Source organism: Castanea sativa, chromosome 7 (assembly GCF_040712315.1).
Source record: "Castanea sativa cultivar Marrone di Chiusa Pesio chromosome 7, ASM4071231v1".
Taxonomy (NCBI): Eukaryota; Viridiplantae; Streptophyta; class Magnoliopsida; order Fagales; family Fagaceae; genus Castanea; species Castanea sativa.
In genome coordinates, this window is record NC_134019.1 from 40,485,289 (window position 1) to 40,503,454 (window position 18,166).

At 30.9% G+C, this 18,166-nt stretch overlaps 1 pseudogene; it reads left to right on the plus strand.

Moving 5' to 3' along the window:
- Positions 1 to 1,171: 1,171 nt before the first annotated feature.
- LOC142644461 (putative amidase At4g34880) lies at positions 1,172 to 15,105 on the plus strand (annotated as a pseudogene).
- The last annotated feature ends 3,061 nt before the right edge of the window (positions 15,106 to 18,166 follow it).

Below are 18,166 nucleotides of genomic sequence, written 5' to 3' on the forward strand. Positions count from 1 at the left end.
CCATGTTGATTGGTATCCTCCTATATTGACTTGCCCTTTGGTCATGCATCTTTTATCAGCCTCAAGATGCGTTACTTGGACCATGCCTAATTGGTTTTCTTTCTAGTTACATGTCTTTATCATCTTCATGTATATCTTTTCAGACCACACCTTTGATTATCAGCCTACAGACATATGATTTCCACCTATGTTCAATATTCAAGCCTTAATCATCATGAGCATCTCACCTTTGTTTCAACTTGTCAACTGCGCTTCATATAATGCAATCCTACTTGGTCCACTCCACATCCAATTCGGTCATGATTTATTTTAAAATCTCGCTTTCTGCTCAAGTTGTTTTCAAGCTTCCAAGCCTTGAGTTTGAGAGGATGTTAGAGATGGGTAGTCAAATTCAAAATCTATTTCATAAATCTAGTCTAGATTTATTGAATTTAATTTTACTTGGAGTGCAACTGGGTAAGTAAAGTATTTATAATACCCTCCATTGGGTTCATTGTGATATAAAGAGCTTACTAGAAAAGATGCCTTCATCAATGCCTTTCCATTGTAGATATAAGCCTTTTAAGGCCGATCTACTTTAATTCATATGTTTCATTTTCTTTCTCACTATGTCTGTTCTTTTGGATACCATTGCAAAAGGACAGATATCAGTTACATAAAACCAAAATTAACAAAAGACTTGGAGGCATATCCAGCCAGATACAGAGCATTTTGTAATAAAATTTGTGGAACAACAAAAGTTTTCTGGACTAGTTCAGGTCCTCCTATTTCCATGATGTCTTCCAGAATTGGTGAAACTCTCCAAGGCCAGTTTTTTTGGTTTCACAGCAAGTTATGAAGGTCGTGCTTGATGTCAGTTAAATGACTTGGATGAACCCAGCAGCCTTAGCCTTTGAGAGAGCTTCTCTAACAGCCATGAACCTTGCTATTCTCTTATCAGTGCCTCTGAAGCTTCTGCTTCCGCTGAAAACTTTCCTTCCCATTAAGTCAATTACTTCGTACCCCATACTGCACCATTTGCCTTTATTTTTGTTCCTTCAACTTTTAGCATTAGTTGCCATCCACTCGTTGCTCTTCGATCAACATGCTGACTTAGATTGCTGGAGGTATTCTTCCCTACTCTGCTCATAAGCTGCGTTATACCTGTTCAACATCGATCGAATTGTTAGTAATGAAGCTGTTGTGTCCACATGTTGTTGCTCATGAATCATTTGTTTCTCTGGTTCCAAATCACCCAGAGTGTAACCATCATGAGCTTGATAATTCTGCTCTGATCAGACTGTCTATTGACAGAAGCAGTGACAGTTCTCCCAACCCAGTGTTGCAGTGGGCTTCCTTTGATGTGATCAGTTCTTCCCCATTATTGCACGTTACACAAGTAGTGTCACCTTGAATACCCTCCTATTCAACTCCTCTTTTAGAGGAATCCCTCTATGAAGGATTTTCCATGTGCGTGAGATGATTTTTAATGGAAGTTGGGTTTTCCACTGTATTCTGTTGTAAAGAGGGAAAATTCTCGACGTATCACAAGTCGACACATCATACTATTAAGTACATAGAGTACGGCCAATTACAAAGTCTTGAAGCTCCTCCAATCAGGTTGTGACATGTATCATCAATCAATCTCCGTCAGGTGTCATTCACTCACCCTCAAATTCCTATAAATAGAAGTCTTCCTGAGGCATGTCAACACACCAAGATATCTTTGAGGATATCTTGGAAGAGATCTTGGAAGACACTGACAAACCAAGGAATTCATGCCGCACAAGTAGCATCAAGGAAGGTTTAGAAGTATAGAAGCTCCGCTGGATTGTAGCATTTATTGTTGCTACGTTCTTGTTGCGCCACCTCTTTCACCACATCATTAGTTTTTCTCATATTTATATTTTAAATTTAATTTTTTACAATATTAACTATATAAATATATTGACTTTACAAATTCATTGAAGGTGGTTTTAGATTTACAAATTCATTTTTAGCGGTTTAAAATTTACATTCATTTACTTTAATTTTGATGTTATAATTAAATAATAAATCAATGGAAAATAAAAACAAAAGTGTTGTCTACATATATTCTTCTTGGGCGGTTTTAAATTTAAATATTATATTACCCTTTTATCTTCTTTTATTTAGGCTCTTCTTATTCTCTTTTTCTAACTATAAATTTGACACTCTTCCATTTTATGCATATTTTTCCTATACAAAAAAGATTCTCTCTCTCTCTCTCTCTCTCTCTCATTTTTTTCCTTTTTTTTTGGATTTATTATTATTATTATTATTGCATTTCTACCTTAGATTGATAAATATTTGTGTATTTTTAGAATTCTACTTGTAATTGTTTATAACTGAAAAATGAAATCAATGAAGAATAAAAATATTCACAAGTCTTTCTTAATCATTGATGGTAGAAAAAAATACAACTTCATAGCTGCCCATAGGAGTATCTCCCAACTAGAGGTTTGTACCCTCATTGTCCTATTATTGACTAATTCATATGTGTTCCTTGATGCAAATATTTTTTTATCATTTCATTTACAACACTAAATACTTTTAATGAATGATGTTTTTTGTTGATCTAATTTGGAAAAAAAATCATATTATAATATGTTAAATTTTGAACTAATGAAGAACAGTTAGTTCAGTTGAAGACGATGGCCTTTGCACAATTTCCTCTCACTATTTAAAAATATTTTGTTGAAAAAATTAGTAGTAAATTGTTATGTATTTTTTATATGATGTTCTTAGATACTTGAATAATTGTTTTAAGTGTTTATGAATATTTTATATTATTCTTCATCTTCCTTATCTTATTAGTGTATTATTTGAGATTTTTAAGAAAACAAATTCAATTTTGTGTTTAAAATTATTTATTTATCTAATTATTTTTCACATATTGATTAGAAGTTAGATTAGATTATGACAATATTAACACAATACTTCTTCTTCTTCTTCTTTTTAAAAAAAAATCTTTACTTTTTCTCCCTTTGGAATTGTACTATTTGTTTTTTTAAAAAGGAAAAATGGTTAAAATAAAAATATGATTATATTACTATTTATTAAATTAGTCTAAATTGAAAAAATATATGTATCAATGAGAGTATCTAAAAATATTATCACACGCAACTTACAGGTTAAGCAACTAGCTATTGCGGTAAAAAGAAAACCTGTATTGGTATCCATTGGACCATTCTCCAAATAAAGGTTGTGTGAAATCACAAAAAAGTAACCTTTATAGCCTGCGGGCGAAACACAACTACTTGTGCTAGGCATCAATTCTCGATAGCCAATATGTGTGCAACAACATGCGCACACTTCCGGTCCACAGTTTCATCTTCACTCTCTTTAAAGTTTAAAGTTTAAACCCATGTATGGATGTGGGAATCTATATCATTGTTTCATATTATATATAGTGCCTAAAAAAGAAAATTTCCACAATTTTGGCAGGGCTGACTTCAAAAAGATTGCATTGGAAAGGCAAACCTTGTGCCAACCTAGGGAAGAAGGTGGGCTAGGTAATTGGAAAACAAAGACCATGAATGAAGCAATGATAGTCAAACAGGTTTGGAGAATTGCTCAAAATCCAAACACCCTGATGGCAAGAACTTTCAAAGCTAAATATTTTCCAGAGTGACATTTTTTTTTTTTTCATGTAAGTCTACAACTTTTGTATCATGGGTATGGAGAAGCATTCTCAAATACAGAGAATCTGTGGCTGGTCAAGCACTACGAAGGATAGGGAATGAGAGAGATATTCCGATCGATCATCCTCTTTGGGTATAGGTGGAACCAACAAAGCTCTCTAACAACCCCCGAACATCATTAGGTCGTTGACCTCATAGATGAGGACCAGAGAACATGGAAGCCAGCTCTTCTTGCTAAAATTTATCCAAGAAAAAAAAAAAAAATTAGAGGTTCTGGACATCCCTCTTAAGCCAGTTTACCCTCACAAAAGATAAGCTATTATGGCCTTATGCTCAATTTGGAAGTTACATGTTAAGCAAGGATATAAACTTTTGTATAAGGAAGTGGAAGATTGAAACTGCATTAATAGGGCAAGTGATCCAACACCTAAAGTTGTGGATGTGGACGACTAAATTTCTAATTCGAAATAAATTAAAAAAGTAAAATAGTTTCACAAATGTGAATTTGTATTAATGAATGTGCGGTACAATTCTATGTGATTACAAAAAAGTGATCCTCTTATTCGATCTTCTTGAAAAATTTGTTGATTAGAATTGTGGTAATGTGATTTTGATTCAAACACCAAATATATTTCAATTTAGGTGAAGAATGGATAGAAGACCTTTGAAATGGAATTAGAATGAATTTCTGGCTATGAGCTTGTTAGAAATCCTTTGTTTTTCATATTCTTCGTGTTCTTCATGTGTTCTTGCTTGCTCACTCCCAAGTGCAGGAGATCGTAGCAATATTATTCTTGGAGTACTGAGATCGAACCACAAGTAGCGAGGTATAGTCAAAGACAATGTAATTAAAAAAAACACATTTGGTGAAGATGAAAAATAATTTTGCTTGGTAATTGTAAACAAGAATAACAATGATAACTAATTTAAGTCAATAATGTAAATACCAAGGCATCGGGTGTTTTCCAATATTGATATGAAATTCTTTGTGAACTAAGAAAATATATATTTCATAATTAATTGTTCTTATACAATTAAAAACTTATGATTCGGTTGAACTAAGACAATTCAAGCACGCATGATAACCTTGATTGATAATGCGGTTAAAATATATATATAAAAAATGCATTCCCTTTAAAGCATAATTTCTATTTGAAATTATTAAAAATTCATCTAATCAATAAGAAAAACATCATTGTACTTATTGAAAGCATGGAAATATATATTTCATATATATTTTCTTAGATCACAAAGATATGCTTCTCCATATCCATGATGCAAGAGCTGAAGACTTCCATGAAAAAAAATGTCTAACTTAGGAAAATATTTAGCTTTGAAAGTTCTTGCCACCAGAGTGTTTGGATTTTGAGCAATTCTTTAAACCTATTTGACTATCATTGCTTCATTCATGATCTTTGTTTTCCAATTACCTAGCCCACCTTCTTCCATAGGTTGCATAGGGTTTGCCTATCCAATGCAATCTTTTTGAGTTGGTATCATGTTCCCAATAGAAAGCATTCACCAAAGAGTCAATTTTCTGCAAACTGTGTCAAGCAATCTAAAGCAGTTAAAATTGTGGATAGGTAAAGCTTGTAACACTGATTTTATAAGGATTAATCTCCCAGCTTGAGAGATCAACTTTGCTTTCCAACCCTAAAGATTTTTTGAGCTACCTTCTCAACAATGTCCTGAAAGCCATTAATTCTTCTACCTCCAAGCTTAAATATGATGCCAAGGTATTTCCCAGGCTCATTCACCAGCTTAACCCCTAATTGTTGGCTTAACTACTCTTGGTTGGTTTAGGAATATTGGGATTGAGGAATAATTCAAATTTACCAAATTTTACTTGCTACCCCAAAAGGTGACAATAGCTAAGGAGAGTTTGTAAAATTGTATTGACAACTTTGTCATTTGTTTTAAAGAAAAGGATTGAGTCATCAGCAAAAAAAAAAAGAGTGTAACCCTACTTCGTCTCACCCTAAAACCAGTTAGAGCTCTTGAAGACTCAGCTTAAATGAGTTAACAAGAGAGAATACTGGCACACAAAAGAAAAAGGTAAGGTGAGATTGGGTCACCCTGTCTCAATCCCCTAAAGGGTTTGAAAGGTGTAGACGGACTACCATTGATTAAAAACTAGTAAGTTACCCGTGCAATGCACAGATAATATTGTAATATTTTATATAAGATGATTTTGGAGAATGTTGTATATGTATTATAGCATAGTTGTTATAAAATATTATTAGTAATGAGTTCATCAAAAAAAGCAACAATTATAAATTGCATGCACATATTCATTATAATTATTCAATTGAAGTAATGAAAAAAAAACTTTGGAGAAAAATCATAGAATAAAATTTCTTATAGAATGTGTCTTTCTCTCTCCTTAATTCTAAAACAAAATACACATCTCAAACACCCACAATTAATCATATCGTTTACAAAACCCACAAATTTACAACATTCGACGTTGACATCAAAATTGTAATCGCCATTGTCACTCAATATAAAATGCAAACCCTCCTTCATTGTTTGTAGCCAACTCAAATGGGGTAGGAGTAGATGAAGAAACAATGTTAGAGTTAGGTAGGAGTCATCGAAAGATTGAAGGTAAATAACATTATTTTTTGTCTATGTGTATTTGACATGGGATAGCATGAAGGGCTATAGGTAGGTATATATAAAGGGCTAGAAGTGCAAGAGGTGAAAAGAGTGAATTAAAATGCAAAGTGTTTTGTGTGTGTGTGTGTGAGAGAGATGAAATGTCTTCAAACATTGAACCAAATAATACAAAGAATATTTTTTTTTAATTAGAAAAGTCTTAAAACATTGAACCAAATAAAACCAAAAGTCAATAATTAATTTGTTCTTATCTTTGATATGAGTTAAGGTATTCAATTCTCTTCATATTTATAATTTTTCTTATTCTAGAAGTAGTTCCAAACTATTGATTGACTTTTGTTTACTAATATTGGTATATGAGATTGAAATTGTATAGTTATTAGGCATTCCTAGGAGGCCATATCATATTATAAATTTAGTATTAAAAATAATATATAGAAAAACTGGTACTAAATTACAATTATAGTATACAGAATAAGGTATAATGAAAATACTTACTTTCCAAACTGATGGTATACCTTTTTCTTTAATTAGCTTTGTTAGAGTATCGTTGCAATTATCCTCAATGTTCATATTCAAAATATTTTTAGTATTTAATATATTTGTGAAGCAAGCTCCCAAGCATTCAAACATTGTGTAAGGAAATTCAGCAATATATATAGTATAAGGAAAATTGCAACAAAAAAAAAAATCTAAAAGTCTTCGTACGATTTTTTAAATTCATATAAAATAAATTCATGTTAACTATTAAAAAAGTTTCTCAAATCTATTAAATTATAAACCTCATTCATAATTTTGAATAGAATTCTAATAGTTCACACTAATAAGAGAAAAAAAAATTTTCATTTATGTGTGTGCAATACAATACATTAGTATCAAAGTAAAAGTAAAAAAAAAAAATACAAAAAGACTATTGTAGAGAATAAGTAAAAAAATACAAAAAGACTAACGTAGAGAATAAGTAAAAAAAAAAAAAAAAAGTGAAATAAGGGTTGAAGGTTGACAAAATAGTATACAATGACATATATATTTATCAAATCAAAATTCTCAAAACCCATAAAAGGTTCTTCATGGCTTTAGTCTGTTGGCAAAAATACAATCACACATCATCATAATCCCAACACAAAAGCTCCAACTCCAAAAATCTCAAACAACCAAAGGCTCATATCCAATCACAACCCTCACAAAACCCACAATGACCTCTAACTTCAGCATCAAAAATACAAGTCATTTACATCCTTCCTAGTTTGGAGAATCTCATATGTGCATTTGAGTTAGGATAATGTAAAAGACTATGGGTAGGGGTATATAAAGGAGTAGAAGTACAAGAGGTGAAAACCTAAAGAGGAAAAAATAGTCTTGAAACGATGTACCTAAGAAAATAAAGAATCATTATCTTTTAATTGGTATTTATTTAGTAAGTAAAGAGTACTTGTTTCGGTGAGAGATAGATGAATAGTCTCAAAACGAGGAACCAAAGAAAACAAAAAGTCCATATCTTTTATTGCAAAAGAATCCTCAAGGAGAGTGCCACTTGGCAAAATCTCATGTTTACTCAAATGGGTGTGGCTTGTGTCCAGTGGAAGTTTTCATTAGACACATTGGATGGTGGACACGTGTCCACTCTTGGACACGTGTCCGAATCTGAACGTGTCCAGTGGAAATTTCCACTAGACAGAAGCCTTACCCTTCTCAAATGAGATCTCTCCTTTTATATATACTAACGTTTAACCCGCGCAATGCGTGGGATCATTTTATGAGTTAGAAAAAAATCAGCTTAATATATTATACTTCATGTGATGGTAAAATATGGAAGGGGGTGGATGGTTAGTTGTTCAGATAATGATGTTAATAATGTGTAGGTGGTTCTTCTAAAAGACAGACATAACTTGGCATCAACACATGATTTGGAAAAAATGTTAATTGAGATCTCATAAGTTATAACTAATTGGTTAAGGTTTTTTTTTAAAGGTTGTGGGTTTGAGAGAATATAGATTTTTTTTTTTGATAGGAAGAGAATATAGTTATTGAACACAAAGATTTGCATGATCAATAAAGATTTTCCTCTTCATCTTGTATTAAAAGTTGTCCTAACATTTATTTGAAACTTAATCTCTTCCCTTGGTATCTCTATCACATAGGATTAAAAATTAGAACTGGTCCAATATTTTTCAACAGTTTCACTCTTAGTCATCATAACCCAAACTTTGGTGGTATTTATAGAAGAGCTTGACAAATTACATTGAAATAAAACAGACATGCCTTTTCACAATTACTTGGAGCCAAACAAATTAACCTTTAATGCAAATTAATTGCAATCATTTAAAGCCCTAGTGCCAAAATAAGCACTTAGCCCCAGTAAAGTAGGCACCAATATTCGAGATGCTCATGTTGTTCATGAGGCCTTGTTACTCTTAAGAATATATTCGACTTAATTATTTTCTTTGTTTTACTCGTAAAATATATAGGCCTTTATGAATTTTCTTTATTTTAGAAAGCCAAAATTATTAGTAGGAAATATGAAATATGGTAAAAATTTCCTGAGTTGAGTTTAATTCATTAAAAATGTCACTATTTCAGTGAAGCACCGTTCTAAATCCTGTCCCCTCAACCAAGGTGCTCAATTAGTCACAAAAAGTGAGTGCCTTGTTAGAGTTGCCTCACCTCAAGGGTCTTAAAGGAGCCTTTTAATGCATTCTCACTCGAGCGTCAAAGCAAGTGCCAGCCTTACCGGTGACTCCTAGACTTTTTTCCTTATTTATGTAGTAACCTTTTTGAACACTACAATAGATTCATAGGCAGATCTTGGAGCTTAGAGCTTAGGCTTCAACATGGTCACAAAATAAAATTTAAACCAATTCCAGGCTTTAATTGTATTTGATGAGCACAGTGATCTATGAACTTCTCTGCTTGTCTTGTAAATTCAAGCCACCTTACCAATTTATGAGCAACATATTTTTGCAACAAAGAAAATGAGAACTTGAAGCACAGAGATGTCTGTGTCTGCTAAAAATAATCACTACATTCCTAAATGGTCCCTGTAGAAGTAGTAACCCGTTACTATTGAGAAGGGAAAGTAATCAAAATCAAAACCTATTTGCAATGTACCATTTATAATTAATTGCAACAGCAAAACAATTAATTTACTGTCCTTGCTGTTGACTAAAGAATAACAATCAAGCAACTTGGTCTAAACATATGCGACAGTTTCTCTAATCCTAGACTCTCTGATGCAACAAATATTTTTCACTAATCTCTCTCTGCAAGCTGACATGTAAAAGCTCCAAAAGAGTCAAATAAATGTGTGTTGAGACTACCAACCAAATCTACCACTCCTAAGAAAATTAGAAAGTAAAATAAATACTTAAATAAATGCGTCACACTTTTAATTTTTTATGCCATGCTAAACTCATATTCACCAACACCACCACTGCAATTTTTTTGCATAGGTGCAACATAAAATCTTGTACCTTGAAAAATTACAAAATCCAATGCTAAAATCTCCATATCATATCGTGTCCCTTTTTTTTTTTTTTTTTTTTTTTGCATTCTATTAGAAGTAGAGAGAGACTCAACATATCTTGTCATAAGCAGAAGAGTTGCACAATAAAAAATACGAATAATTTTTACCTTTAACCTTACAAATAATAATAAAAAATTTGATTAATGAAATGTATGATACTATCTACAAAGGAAAAAAAAGAAAAAAGATGACTCATTTCCCATCTCTTGTAAATTCCAAATGCTTATTAAGCCTACATGGTTTCAATATAGAAATCCAAATTCAAAGGTTCTACACATTCATTTTGTCACATTTTTAACCCATGGTACTAACAAAAACAGAAACTACCACCTGCCATTTGTCAATATTTATCTATAAGTTGATTTGGCTGAAAATACAAAATCATAATATTAGTTAGAATGCCACAAAGATGTAGTATTAGCCCAACAACGTTGTAATGGTTTATAGGTTATTAGCACTATGATTTAAGTCATTGGTGTTTGAAATACAATCTAATAGTAAAAACATAAAGTAAACTTAGAACAAACAATTATCAATAGAAATCTACCAAGAAAGCCACTAAATATGTATTTCTCTTTTAGTGAGTAACTAAAATATAATATAGGTTCTGCTAATGATAAAATTCCTTGTAATCCTTAAAATATCATTTGCTTGAGTAATATCAAGACACATGAAATACTTCCAAGACTTATAAATGTGATTCAAACTCAGGATGAAACAAATCTAACTCAAACATGTAAATCAAAACTAAAACAACTAAAATAACCAAAGAAAAGTCATATCTCATCCCCAAATTCAGGAAAAAAAAATGTCATATTCAAAAATTTGCTACTCTAATTTTAACTGAGAAGATGAAATTCTTCCAAGCAAAAGTACATTTTCTCTATTTCTTGTCTTCTTTGATTCTTAAATTTATGATATATTTTCAAATCTTTTCCTTTCACTTGTGACTCATTTAACTTGAAATTTCATGGAATCAGAGAACTAAATATTCAGATAAACTGCTGATTTACATCCTCTTTCTCAGAATAACTCCATTGCCTAACCTTTTCATTAATATTCTTAGTCAAAGTTAACATAAAGAACATTAAAAATAATAAAAAATATTATTTCTATATAGTATTTTTATAGAATTCAAAACAGGGTTTATATTATATAGTTATTGATGCTCAAGAAGCTTACATGATAGTAATGATTACATTATCCTCATTAGCTTGAATATGAATATCAAGATCAAAGATCTCAACAAATCTGTAATTTCAATAGAATTACAGGGTCAGAATTAAGCTTCAATGTTGGGATTCAAATCACACCATTCAATCCATTATATAATTCAGTCTTCAATATATGTTGGTTAAACCTCACCCACATAAATTGATTTCCTTCTATACATGTGTACACACCAACATGTAATTGTCAAAATAGTCAACCACCACAAACCAAAGTATGTCTCTCATCTTCACATTTGCTAGAACCTTTTCTATCATCCTTACATAACTAAAGAGAAAAATTACATTATATGTCAATTTATAAATTAAAAAAATACATATAGTATGAAAATCTATTGAAACATGGTTTAGTCAAACTTAAAACTACATATGTATTTGTTTTGTAGGAAAAAAAGTTAGAGACCACAAACCATATATATAAAACTCGGTTTGAATTTAAAATTAGTAGTTATAGAATCATGACTAATAGAAACTCAAATTTCGCAAAACTAAGACTATATATAATCTTAGAAGCAGACTGAATTGTAAAACTATACAAACACAAATAAGCCAAATTTGCTACAAAGCATAGCCTAACAAAAAAGAAAAAGAAAAAAAGAGAACTCTAACAATCTATTTGGCTCTTGGGAAAAGGTGGGAAAAAATTAATGAAATCATAACAATTTTACAGGTCATTTTCTTTGAGAACAAAACAGCACTAATGTGTTAATTGTGTTTTAGAATGAAAGAAAGGTTATTTTCTTCATATTAAAAATTTTGCAATAATTTTTTCTGCATAAGTATTAGATTTATTCATGTATGCCGTGATTAATACATGTGATATATTGTTTTTTATTGAATTAGAACTTGATTCATAAAAGGCCATGATTATCTTATCTTTGTCATGATGCTGCATGTACATATCATTGGCCTGGATAAACATATAAAAGTTGATGCACTCATAGCATAAGAGCATCTATATCAGTAATCTTTATCAATGCTGAAAAACAGAGAAATCCTTAAAATTTACACGGTAACCTTTCCCAAAGGAACAACATGCCCATATTAATATATATACTCATGAATTATTAAAAACATGAACTGATATATCTTCAAAAGCAATAGTTAATAGCTTATGTAATCAGAATGTTAATCCATATATATAAATGGATTCCAAAAACGTTAATCAAAACAAATCCAAACTACTAATCAACCAAAACTAAGTCATATCCCGCAAGTTATTTGTCTGCTAGGGATTTCAATCAACTTTCCTACTTAATTGTTTCTATTCCCAGAACAAACAAAAGTAAATTATACATTTTATTGCAGAAATGAATGGGAATAAAAGGAATTAAAAATACAGGAAATACCTCAACTTGAAAAAGAAAGAAAAACAAATGGCAAATATGATAAATTAGGTTTACAAACCAAATATGCAAATTCGATTCCCATCCAAAATTCCCAAAACAAAACTATTCCTAACCAAAAAACCTAAATCATAACCGACTGAACCATAATACCCACATGTAAATCATAATTAATGCCTAAATTTCAAAAAAAAAGAAAAAGAAAAAAAAGAGAACATAACTGTCTCTACCTTTCAACAGCAACCATCATATAAAGATTGAAAATAAAAGAAAGAAGGAGGAAAAGAAAGAAAAAAAAATATAGATATATATATATATATATATATATATATATATATATATATATATGAATTAAAATTCAGAGAATGAAATTGAAATGCTTGATACATTTTGATGGAGAACCCAAAAACCCGAAACAAAAAGGAATCAAAACCAAAATCAAATCTAAACCTATCTGACAAAAAAACTCAATATAAAGTAATATTTCATATCGAAATCTAAAAAAATTGAGAAAATTGTACCGGAGCCGGTTCGACGATCTAATGGCGGCAGATTGATAGCCTAACGGTGTTGATGCCCATAGAATTTTCTCTATCTATGCATGTGCTTGCAGTTGCGGTGCTCTAGTCTGGTGATTGACGACTTATGAACACAGTTTCCTCTCTATCTCTTGCGTTTTGTTTTTTGGGAGTATTGTATTTTAGCCAGTTACTTTTCCTTTTATACTAAGATGCTATCAAATGGTGCGTTAACCTAACGCAACAATGTAATTTATCATTTTTTTAATCGCAAGTGTGGCAGAGTTTTGAAAGGCCAAACGATGTAACGTGCGGCTGTTTAATCGCAATGTTTTTTCTTTTTCTTTTTTAAACCGGGCTTTATTTTTAATATACCCAAAAAGGCAGTCAAACGGTGTTTTTTTAAAAAAAAAAAAACAAATCGGTTATTTAATTTATACCTTTTTTTTAATTGCAAATGTGGCAGGGTTTAAAAAGCCAAGTGTTATAACGTGCGGCTGTTTTTTTTAAAAACAGTATACATGTCTGAATTTTAAATAGGCAGTTATCCAATTTGTCAACACCTCCTTAAATGCAAGAACCAACTTTCTCTCAGCTTCGTCTATTATATAGATATAGATATATATATTGATTGATTTTTAAAAGACACACTGTCTCCTTTATTTTTTTTTCTTTATATTTTTCTATATACTTTACAATAATATCATAACTATTTCTTACATTTTCTAACATAATATTAGTTATGTTTTATTTTATTTTTAATATTTATACCAATCTTTTGTCAACAAGCATCATCGTTGTATTTCACAAATTTGGTGCAACTTTATTTGGATGGAACAGGCCCATTTGTAGAACAGTAGCAAATGCCGTTTATGTTCTTGATGCCATTGTAGGCATTGAGCACTACGACAATGCAACAATTGAAACATCACAGCACATTCCAAAAGGTGGCTATGCACATTTTCTTAAGATCAATGGGCTCCGCGCGAAGAGAGTGGGGATAGTGAGGAAACCCTTCTACAATTTTGGGATTGATATTATTGCCACTCGAACTATTGAACAGCATCTTCAAACACTAACGTAATTACTTTCAATGCTTAACCAAATGTATTTTAAAAAGTTACTATCAATTTTATTGCAAATGGTATACAAACTAATGTGATAATAAATATGTTTAATTACATAAAAAACATAAAAAATAATTTTTCTTTTTTAAATCGTGTTTAAAAGTTGATGCATCAATTTCTAATGCTTTTATTATAAAATTTGTACTAACGGTAGTATCACCTTTTAAAAAATTTATGTGAATACTTCATGCAAATTTAGGAAACAAGGCACCATTTTGGTAGACAATTTGGAAATAACCAATAGTAATGAAATCTATACGTCGAGCAATGAAGAATTGCATTGGCGGCTGAGTTTAAAAGATACATTAATGCATACCTAAAGGAGCTAGTGGTTTCCCCAGTCCATTCCTCAGCTGATTTGATTGCCTTCAACAAGAAAAACTCAAAATTGGTGAGTACAATAAACTTAGGTTCTCTTGATTTATGTAATGTCCTACATTCATATATAAGATCGACACAAATAACTGAGCAATGCTAAGGACATAATTTTCAGTGAGTTGTGATTAGAGTAATATTACTTTCACACAAACCTACTACTGAGGACTTAACATCATTTTTGTTATATGCAGTTATGGTAGGCCACATTAATAGTTACAAAAAAAAAAGTGCAAATTTTTGTGTCATGAACTTATTGTTACTAAAAATCATACTCAATGATAGCTAATTATTGATTATTCCATGAGTGCCAATACAGGAGAGGTTAGATTATGGACAAGACCTGTTTGTAAAAGCTGAAGCAACAAATGGAATTGGAAATGCAGAAAAGGCTGCGTTGGCGAATTTAGCAAAACTAACTAGAGAAGGTTTTGTGAAGTTGATGACAAAGAATAAGCTAGATGCAATAGTTACTCCTGGTAAGTTATTTTCTCGTGTCCTTGCAATTGGGGCTTTCCCTGGAGTAATTGTCCCTGCTGGATATAACTCAGACGGGGAACCATTTGGCTTATGCTTTGGAGGACTAGAGGATGCAGAGCCTAATCTGATTGAGATCGCCTATGGCTTCGAGCAGGCGACAAAGATCAGGAAGCCTCCTAAATTGAAAACGGCTCTATTACATCATTACAGCCTCCGTTCTAATTATGTGACTTGTATTGATATCTAAAAATCATGAAGCAAGATTTGTATGTAAGCTAGTAGCAATATCTATGCTGCAAAATTAAAATTATGTTAGCCTTACTTTATGTTTATTTTAACTTCACTTATGTTTAGTGTCTTTTTCTTTTCTTTTTTATTCCCCTTTTCTTTTACAGAAGTGCTAATTATACCCTCTAAATATAGCTCAATTTTAATTACTTCCCTAAGATTTAAATTTTTTTTCCGTCTTTAACATTTGATTCCCTTTTGAATGTTATTCGCCTGTCTATTTTTGTTAATAACAGTTGATAAATGTCAACCAAACTCAAACGAGCGAAAACTACATAATTTTTATAAAAAAAAATTTTGCTTTCTTTTATTTTTTTTATATATTTTTTTGGATAAATTACATATTTGGTCCTTATCTTTTATATCATATTTTAATTTGATTCCTAACTTTTCAATTGTGTCAATTTGGTTTCTAACCTTTCAGTATCATGTTAATTTAGTTCCTGTCATTATCTCTTAGTTGAAAATTGCTTGACGTGACACTAAAAGGTTGTGAGTCAAATTGGCACAATTGAAAGGTTAAAGATCAAAGTAAAATATGGTATAAAGGATAGGAACTAAATATATAATTTACCGTTTATTTTTTTATTTTTTTTTCTTCTTATTGTATTGTCAGGAATCCAAACAATTCAATTATTGATAGATGTTTATTTAATTATTATTGTTTGCACCGAGTTCCATTCTATGAATCTATATAATCAACGTGGACATTTAAATCAATTCATTATTTTATCTTTCAAGAGCTTTACCAAATCCATAGAAAGGCATGTTCCTATGCCGGTCTATGGGACCATTAACCTATGAGAGGCATATTCCTTTTCTTTCTTTTTCTTTCAATGAAAAGAGACTTTATTGAATAGAGAAAAAAAACTACAAACAAAAACTAGCTTTCTTCCTGCAATAGAAACAAGACAGGGAGGATGTTCCTTGAAACCCGAGAAGATACCATGTCCTACCAAACACAAACAGACGAAATCCAGAGAACGAGATTCCATTCAATGTAATACTAAAACAGTTCTAATCAAAATTAATAATTATAATAAGCATTAGGTTAATGTGTTCATCTAACTTCATAATAATGATATGAACTTTAGGATAATGTCGGCAACTGGCACAAGAAACAGTGGTCTATATCTATTGTGGCTACACCAATAATGAGCTTGTGGAGAGGAAGACCACAAAAACAGCCAAAAATAGATCATCTTTCTTGAGAAATGGCTGGTCCAGCCTCAAGGCTAACACTGTCTTTCCAAACCAATATATATATTCCATATCAATTAAGCTTAACGACACAACTTTTCCCGATATTTTTTTTTTTAGTTGTTATTTTTCTTAACTGTTTAGGTGACATGTTGTCATTGATATTTGTAAAAATAATGTCAACAAATTCATAAAAAAATAATATTATTCTAATTACAACTTAACACGTCAATAATTGTAAAATATTTTCTATTCCTAATATTACTCATTTTATATTTGACTCGCACATCTAATAGTATTGGTATCACCCACATTTCTTAGAGCACTAATTAAATTTTTTAGCATTTGGCACCTTAGACACTAAAAATCAAACTACATCACATGTGTCATATGTCAAAAGTTTTAGTATATAGCTACTATACACTTCTACTAGCAGAAGTGTACTCTAGCTATGTAATAAATTTGTTTTAATAATTTCGTTCTCCTCTCTACTAACTCTTTCTCTCCTCTCTTATATTCCTCTCTCCTCTCTCTTTATTAATTTTTTGATTTTTAATAGATAGTGGGTGATATTTTAGGTTATTTTAATTGATGATATGTTAAGGGGTAATGTTAGCAAACGCCCTTAAGGTAATTGTTAACAAACAATTTCAGGAAAGTTATTATGAGTAAAGGGGAAAAAAAAAGAAGAAGCAATTAATGCCCTAAAGGCACAAGTTAACATGACCTTATATTAAAATAAAATGTGATACAAGATATATTGTAAAATGATGTGTTAAATTAAATAAATGGTAACTTTTTAGTGTGTCAAAATGACATTTTTTTTAGCACAATTGATGATGATGCTCTTACAAAACAAGACATCTCAAAGCTATATGTTTGGTTGCTGGGTGAATTTTAGAGAGAGAGAATATTTTTGGTGGGTGTTTGGTTGGAGCAAGGAGAGGAAAGAAAAGTGGTGAGGTTTTGGTGTTTTCTCTTTGAGCCCACCAAAATGTCTTATCTTTAAAATGGAGAGAAAACTGGGAATAAAACGAAAGGACTTAAATGAACAAAAATACCGATGTGCAAAGTTCACATGGGTTTCGTTCTTTGCAAGTGTTTTTTTTTTTTCCTTTTTTTTTTCCCTTTGATTTATGTCCCTCTTTTATACTATTTGTCTCATTCTTTTTTTTAATCTTCTTTGGTTTTTGTCTTTTCTTATGTTTCTCATTGCGTTTTTCCTTAAAATCTTTTTTTTTTTTTTGTCTGTTTTTGTGTGTGTCAGTTTTTTTTTTCTTTATTATTTATTCTTTTCTTCTTCTTTGATTTTTTTTTTCTTTTCTTATACTTCTCATTCTGCCTTTTCTTTTCTTTTTTCATCTTCCTTTGGCTTGTTTTCTTTATAAAAAAATTATCCATATATAATTTTTTAATAAAAAAATGTGTCATTTTTTTAATTTTATTTAATAAGAATAAAATTATAAATTTATACCAATTTTATTTTTCATCAAACAAATTAGTTATCGCTTCACTTTTTATTCTCCCAATCAAATATAAATGAAAGAAAATTATACCTCTTCTATATTTTTACTTTTTTATTTATTACTCATTTTTTATTCTTTCACTTTTCCGCCCTCAGCCAAATCTACCCTAAAAAAAAATACTGATGGAACAACTTCGGAATAATCAAATGTCCAAAAGGTGGACAGATCAACACGTGTATGGTTGAGCTTAAGATAGGATATGATTTGCTTTTCAATTCTACCTTTGGCTATAAATTTTGGCCTTTATGTCCATCCAAGATAAAAAGAGGAGCCACTTCGAAGTTTTCTCATAAA